We start from the raw sequence: 8,231 nt of genomic DNA on the forward strand, positions 1-8,231 counted from the left end.
ATTAATTATTTTGAATCTTACAAAAAAAAAAGAAAAGAAAAAGAAAAAGGATTCCTTTGTCCAGCTTTAAGTAATGCCTTTTTGCCATAAGATGAAGGGCAAACAGGAGTACTCTCCCGCCTCCTTCTCTAGACCACTGATTAGCATTCACACCATTATCACATCCTTCTCATTGGTCTCTCCATAAGCCAAACGGGCCCAGTCTTTTCAGTTCACCCTGATACAGAAGTCTTTCCAGGCTTCAAATCATTTCAGCACTTGTCTCTGGCCCCTTTCGATTTCTGATGCATCACTCTATCTCGGGGGGGCTCAGTATTCCAGACAGGGGCACGCCCTTCATTTCTGTAATGGCATGATATTGCCACTATATTTTTCTATCCCATTCTTTATTCATACTGACAGGTTGTTGGCTTTCCTGACCACCACACAGCACACATATGCACTGAGCTGGCCCCAGGTCTTTTTCTTGAGTGCCCACGGGTCCTTTAGAAGTGTGGGGGGGAGGGGTATTTTTTTTCTTTCATCATCCTTTCCACTGTGTTCTGCCTTGCATTGTCAACTCTGAATTTCATCAGCTCGTCACATTGCCCATTAACTAGCTTGGTCAGGTCCCTCTGAGGTCTCTTGCAGTTTTCTTTCACCTCATCTAACTTATCTGCAAATTCTCCTTCCTCACAGTTTATCTTTTTTTCAGAGCACTCTTAAATAGCACCAGATCCAGTGCAGAACCCAGTTCACCTCCCAGGCAGCCTGTCGCTTTGTTGAGAACTGTTTATTCTTACTCTTTTCTGTCTCTCCACCCGTTCCAAATGCCTGGCAGCCCTTTACCACTCACCCCATTTATTCGCTATTTTGTTGACACACAAAGAAAACTAGTAGATTGAAGGGGAACAACTTTTCCCTACAGAAGCTCTGTTGGTTTATCCTCCTCACACCAGATTTTGCTCCCTATCACATAAACTAACCTCTCTTGCTTTAGAGCCACGTTTCAAGCATGAACATGTGGGAGTTTAGGATTTGTGGGCTTGCTTGCTAACAAGATCCAGACCTCAGGCAGGCTATCAACCACTCCTTAAAGCTGAGCAAGGGGGTTCAGATCTGAGGCCTGGGTTTGGTACTACCACTACTTTTCTATTTCACATGCACCATTTCTGTTCATTATTCCCCTCGCTACAATTAACCACCATTTCAAACCTTTGATCTTTACAACCCTCTGGAAAACAGTCAGGTTCCCACATAAAAGCATGTTATTAATTTCTGAGAATGACACCATATTCCTTCCTACTGCTTTGAAATCCTTACCTGCTCTCAGCGATTCACTGCCAGGCTGCAGGAGCTAGGGGAGAGAGGCTAGTTCTACCAGCTCTTGCCAACTGCAGACATTTAGGAACCACACCTGAGCCCTGTTTATTGGTACTAAGACAATCTGCTGCAGCTGCTGTCTGAGCAACTAGATTGTTACAGGGATCTAGGCCCAGAGCCTTCCTGAAATCAGTGGAAGTTAGGAGCCTAAAAGTACCATTGTGCATCTGGGCCCTACCCTTTTAGTACTGTAAGTGGGGGCCAGTTCTGGGGTAATAATTGGAGATATACCAATCTCCTAGAACTGGAAGGGACCTTGAAAGGTCATCTAGTCAAGCCCCCTGCCTTCACTAGCAGGACCAATTTTTGCCCCAGATCCCTAAGTGGCCCCCTCAAGGATTGAACTCACAACTCTGGGTTTAGCAGGCCAATGCTCAAACCACTGAGCTATCCCTCCCCCCTCCATGTCTTGCTGATTCATCCCCGAGCTCGGGGGCGGGGGGCAGCTGGTAGTCCAAGCGGTGGTTCTGTTCAGCCCCTCAATGATTTTCAGCCACACTGGGACATGTCCCGGTACCTGCACAGGGCACAGCCCAGAGCGTGCCGAGGAAGCCAGTACTGTGCATCCCTGCAGGTCCTCTGCGCCCCATGAAAAGCCCCAGCGTCCAGACACCAGCTGCCCCGCCTGGGGCCAGGGGTAGTGCCCAGGCCTCATGTCCCCTCCCGGTTCACAGCACCAGGACGCCAGCAGGGGCTCTCCCAAGGGGCAGGGATGCAGGCTCCCCAGCGAGTGGCAGGCAGTGGGGCCCTGGCCACGGGGCTGCCCAGCTGCTGCTGTGTCGGGCCTGGCCAGGAGAGGTGGCAGCAGCTGCTGCATCTCCGCAGGAGGTGAGCTAACCTGTGACTGCAACGTCAGTACCTGTTAGCCCCCGGAATGGCTAAACCCAGAGCCTGGAATTCTGTTCCTGTAAGGGGCCCAAGGAAGTGCCCCAAAACGAGCATCCAGACAACGCTGGCTCTTTATGGGCGCCCCAGATCACAGTTGTGCCTGGCACTCTGGGAGGCCGGCATTGGTACCTGTCAGCATGGCACATATGGCCCAGGCCAGAACGCCCTCTATTCAGGGCGTTTAGGGACATTGAAATAAATCCTTCGACCCCTCTACCCCGATATAACGCTGTCCTGGGGAGCCAAAAAATCTTACCGCGTTGGATCGAACTTGCTTTGATCCGCTGGACCGCGCAGCCCCGCCCACCCCGGAGCGCGGCTTTACTGCGTTATAGCCGAATTCGTGCTATATCGGGTCGCGTTATCTCGGGGTAGAGGTGTATAAGCAAGGAAGATGGACTAGCTCACATATCTGTGCCATGAGACTAGGGAGAGGACACAAAGAACATTTGGCTGATGAAGATCCTTTTGCTGGGTTTTCTTTGGCTGTTTTTTGCAGGACAAAATTTGGGACAGAGTTGGGATGGGTCATAGGAGCCTATCCAGGCTGGGACACGTTCCATGTTCCAGCCCAAAAGAAAACAAAGCTTGAGGGCCCCAGGGGTTGTAATCAACTTTATTACGGTGATAATCAGGGCCAGCCCTGCCTCTTGGGAATGGAAAAAACCCTCCTGTGTAACAAGCCCATCAAAGCACGGGGTTAGGATGGGGATGTTTTCACCCACTGTCACTGTTCTGAAGACACCGTGAGAGTGAAAGGGAAGAGAGGAATAAAAAGCAAGATCTGGGACCCTCTGGTTCTGTATGTGTATTTTGAGCACAATCTGGAAAGTGGAATGGAGCAGAGGGACTCGTGTGACATGCTGTTAGCTTTCAGTGTGTAGCTTTTGGAATTCACAAAGGTGGATTTAGATTCTCTCTCCTTTGTGGTTCACTTGTTCCCAGGAAAATACCCCCTAGCCACTTCCTCTGGGTCATTTTACTGTCCGATTTGATTATTACCGAGTTTTCTCAGCATTGTCACCAGAGGAACTAATGGAATTTGCTAGGAGAGGTAGCATCACCTCAGCACTCCTTTGGAAGATTAGCTGTCTGATAGTGGACAGCTCTCTCATCATGCAGGGATAAAGCCCTGGAGACAGGCCAGAGATGCGCTTGGATCCGTATCGGTCTAAGCGAATTGCAGAAGTACTGAGCGGCTGAGATATGGGGATCAGAAAATGATCAGGATTCGTTCCTGCCACAGCTTTATCTGTCAGCTTGTAGTGCATTGAAAATGATCCACCTGTATAGAGGAGCGGCTATGTTCATTCATGCTGGGAAAGCACAGTACACTCCTTATTCAAACTCTCTTACCCCTGCTGCTTATAAAAGATACGGGGAGTGCAAACAGTTTTTCATATTACACAGGCACTGTTTCCATAGGTCTAATATCTGCATATCACCATGGATGGGGGCTGATTTTATCTCCAGGCTCCTATGCACCCCTCAGGGGGTGTAAAGGTGCCTCAATGGATTGGGGGAGAAATCCCCCTATGCAGGAACAGGGTAGGACTGAGGTAAGTGCCCCTAAGCCCCCCCCCACTTTGTAGGGGGTGTACTGGCTCTGGGGGTGGGAGGTAGGACATGCCTGAATCGCTGACAGGAATGGAGATTTTGGACTGCAGTACAGTAGGGGGAAAACTGCCTCAATTTGAGCAGCCCCAGGGCTGCTCTAACTTGTGATGGGGCCCATTTTGTCTCCCACTGCAGCTCAGAATCTGGGGGGCAAAGACGACTTAAAGCCACCTTTTCCCTCCTTCCTCTCAGGCTGCACCTTCTGTCCTGCATCTTTCAGGAGGCCCAGCACTGACTCTGGCCCATGCTATTTATTTTTGCACTTGAGAGGGGGGAACTTGGATCTGGATCCTGCATCACTGGTGCAGATACTTAGCATAAGGCCCTACTCCTGCGAGTAGGATTGTGCATGTGCCTCAGTGTTTGCAGGATCAGGGCTTAGGCTGCTGCTTTCACTGTCTAGTTGTCTACTAGTGCAGTGCTATTGTGTTTTGGTTACCAACATTGCAGCAGACTGTTGTATTCACGGTTCTGTGATTGCCAAACCTACATTTGAAACTGACAACGGACGCTGTAACTGACGAGACTATTTCAATGTCAGGGTGCACTACCGACAACCCCTGACCCTTCAAAGATCATGAGTCAGCCCCTCTCCCCCGCCCCCAGTCACCAGTTTGGCTTAAAATTCATTAGATTTTTTTTTAAAAATGGATCACATGCTCTCTCTCTCTTGACTTTCTGGTTTCTCAGCTTTAGGGCACACTTGCTTCACATTTGCAAACTTTTCTCCAGCAACCACGAGGGTTAGAAAGGAACAGTTTTTTTTTTTTAATGAAAACCAAGATTGTCACCTGATCACATGCCTCCTAGAGCTGGGGCTTTAAGAACACCAAATATTATGGGTCTTCCAAGAAAAATCACAGGACTTGGAAACACTGGGCTCCTCAGCACTTTTTTTTTTACTTTGCTTGCAAAGCCTGTGTTTTTAAAATGAATCTAGAAAATGAAACTGACCATCCTATTGCATCAGTGAAGTACAAAAAACATGAAGCCGGTAGCAGAGGTGGTGAAAAGTCAATTGCATTTGGAAGTCTTTGTTTACTCTGTGGTGTTAGTGTAACTTTAGCAAAGGACAGGAATTATTTATCCATAACATCTCCCCTCTCTCTCACCTTCATCTGGCTGCCCCGTGCCATATCCTTTGCAAGCAACTGGAGAGATACAATATCAGTTTCAAAGCGTGGGCTGTGCTTCCCCAGTACCTGTGGGTAGCATTCGATAACAGGGATTTTGATTGCGGGCGCTGCTCCCATCCCAACCTGCTGCCAAAAGCCTGTCAAGCGGTTACGCTGTCTAAACTGTGACCTGTTTAACAGGACATTGCTTCCCCCACTCCTTCTGGGAGCTCATATTTCTCACCTTCCCCCTCCAACACTTATCACAGAGCGTATCCGTCACCCCTGCCTCTGGGTCCCTTTCCCTGGACTGGAAAACCACAGATGATGGGGGAAGTGGCTGGCATCTTGTTCTCTGCTCATCAATCTATCATCTGTGCCAAGGCCCTTTGCAGAGTCAAGCTGTCTCCAGCCCTCATTGATTTTTTAAAAGCCGAGGATGTTTGTGTTTTAGCTGGTGGGCTGGAGAAATGATTTCAGCAATGGGTTCGTTGGGGAGAATACCGGTGCACTGAGTGTGTTCGATAGAACCTTTGCATTCCGGCCCATGGTGAATGAACTACCCCACAAGGCAAGTCAAAGTGGGATGCATGAGCATGCAACTCCCACTGGTATTATTCAAGGGCACAACTTGGCTCCCTGTCTGTGTTGTGAACACGTAACATGTTCATGTTGATACGTCTTAAGAGTAACGCTTTTCCTGTGTTACAAATAGCTCTTCATCAATTAAAGCAGAAACAATATTTAATGCCAGTGTTACCAAACCCCAAAAGTTTAAAAAATCACAGGTCAGACCCCAAAACCTTGAGATTTCCTCCCAGAATCATGGGATTTTTCTAATAAAAGATATCGGGATTTTTGGTCTGTCTTTTGCTTTTTGAACTCCCCTCTGGGAGGGTGCATGGGGCAGGTCCAGTGTTGCAAACACTCCCAGGTGCACACAGCAAGGTGATTCTGGCCTCACTGCAGGGCTCTCATGCCAGCCTGGTGGGGTAGAGCCTCCAGTTTCCCCCCAATCCCCACCAATCTCATTCGTTCATTCTCTGCCCCTGGGCCCTCCCCCCGCCTGGCAGTTAATTATGCAACCCTCCAACCCCCACATCAACTTTGTCCCTTGCAACCCTCACCTCTGCCCTCCCTTCTGCCCAGCCACACCTCTGCTCCTCCTGCTTTTCCAGGGATTATTCACTCCCCTACGTTCTTCCCAGGCCTGGTGCTGGGGGCATAGAGAGGGGCGATGCAGAAGATCTAACAGGGAACGGTAGGAGGTCTATGCAAATCTTATAAATGTAGTGAAGTCCCAGCAGCTTCAGTGAGCAGGGCATGCAGTTAGCATGGTGAAAGACGGACCTGCTAGGCCTCTTCTGGACAGACAGCCTTATGGTCTCTGGTCTCATGACCGGCCAAGATGATGGAGGCATCATACTGAGCAAGACCTAGCAGCTCTTCCTGTGAATTACCATCGATGGGAAAAATGTGGCCTTGACAGAAAATGGTGAGGGAAAATTGTGAGCACTGCCCAGGACCTCCATGGTCAGCAGAGCCGGGGGGGGGACCTGTAGTGAATTTCCGTGATTACAAGGTGAAGGTTACTTTTAAACATTCAGCAGCGGTGCCGGAAACCCAGACACAAGGCCATTGGGCAAGTGGATGAGAGAACTGGAAAGCAAAACTGATTACTAACGGAGCGTTTCATACTCAACGCCTGTGAGCTGAAGGATTTGATAGTGAACAGCATGAAACAAGTGGGTGGGTTGTCTGGCCAGCTCTTGAGTGAGCAGTAATGTTTGAGTAAATCAGACATGACACGCCCGGGGCGAGGGGGAGCAGGGGAAGAGGGAGGCATATGGAGGACAACGGAGAAAGATCATGAGCTGTGATTGTTATTGTACCATAAAGACACTTAAAAAAACCCCCCATCATCAAACTGTATCTGCGTCTAGCAAGCTGCTGTTGTTTCTCACTGAATAGCACCTGCTCTAAGGAACCTCCCCAGCCAGCCCATCTTGCCCTTCCCTGCACATTTCTGAAACAGAAGGGACATTCAGCGAAGAGGTCACTTTTGCCCCAGCTACACTGCAGTGACAGCTCCTCTGGGCAGGCGGTGTGGGCGCTTTGACACCAACGCATGGTAATCGCCTAGAACCTAGCTCCCGGTGACATCAGCACACGCCTCCAGCACCTACCTCCAGACGTCACCAGTCTCCAGCGCCTAATGTCTGAAGCTCATGACTAGGGTAGAGGCTTCCAGGTTCTAAGCCAGACACTGGAGACTGGTCAGAAGGTGTGGGTGAACTGGGTGGGGTAACTCTTCAGGAAGCTTTCTGCTGCCTAGGGGAAGATCAGGATGTACAAGATCTGGAGCACAGATCACTGCCAGCTCCCTGATAGTGAGGTTAGTGTGTGTGTCTGGGGGCCGGGGGGGCGGTAAGCTGGGAGAGGGCAACAGTGACTGAAAAAGATTTGGTTGGGGGAGGTTGATAAGCATCTGAACCTGAGCTCCTACTGCAGCACTGTGGCCAAAAGAGCTAATGCAATTCTTCGATGCGTAAACAGGGGAATTTCGAGTAAGCGTAGAGAGGTTATTTCACCTCTATATTTGGCACTGATGCAACTGCTGCTGGAATCCTGTGGCCAGTTCTGGTGCCCACAACTCAAGAAGGAATGGTGTCCCTAGCCTCTGTTTGTCAGAGGATGGAGATGGATGGCAGGCGAGAGATCACTTGATCATTGCCTGTTAGGTTCACTCCGTCTGGGGCACCTGGCATTGGCCACTGTCGGTAGACAGGATACTGGGCTGGATGGACCTTTGGCCTGACCCAGTATGGCCATTCTTATGGTCAGGACAGTGATCAATTGCAAAGGGTTCAGAGAAGAGCCACGAGAACGATTAAAGGATTGGAAAACACATCTTATAGCCATAGATTCAAGGAGCTCCATCTATTGAGTTTAACAAAGAGAAGGTTAAGGGGTGATTTGATCATAGTCTGTAAGTCCCACATAGGAAACAAATATTTAACAAGAGGCTCTTCGGTCTAGCAGAAAAAGGTCTAACATGATCCCATGGCTGGAAGTTGAAGCTAGACAAATTCAGACTGGAAATAAGACAGATTTTTTTTAACCAAGAATAATTAACCAGTGGGACAATTTATCAAGAGCCGTGGTGGATTCTCCATCACTGGCAAGGTTTAAATCAAGACTGGATGTTTCTCTTACAAGACCTGCTCTGGGAATAACTTTGGGGTTGCT

General features: G+C 49.2%; 1 protein-coding gene across 2 annotated transcripts in view; it reads right to left on the reverse strand.

Moving 5' to 3' along the window:
- Positions 1-1,374, reverse strand: part of TP63 (tumor protein p63) — a 205,385-nt gene extending 204,011 nt beyond the window's left edge. For both annotated transcript variants that reach the window (XM_039488799.1, XM_039488797.1), the window contains exon 1: positions 1,303-1,374. The gene's annotated coding sequence lies outside the window, so the exon portion shown is untranslated. The remainder of the gene's footprint in view (positions 1-1,302) is intronic.
- Positions 1,375-8,231: the final 6,857 nt, after the last annotated feature.

The sequence above is a fragment of the Mauremys reevesii genome, linkage group 9, assembly GCF_016161935.1.
Source record: "Mauremys reevesii isolate NIE-2019 linkage group 9, ASM1616193v1, whole genome shotgun sequence".
Lineage (NCBI taxonomy): Eukaryota > Metazoa > Chordata > Testudines > Geoemydidae > Mauremys > Mauremys reevesii.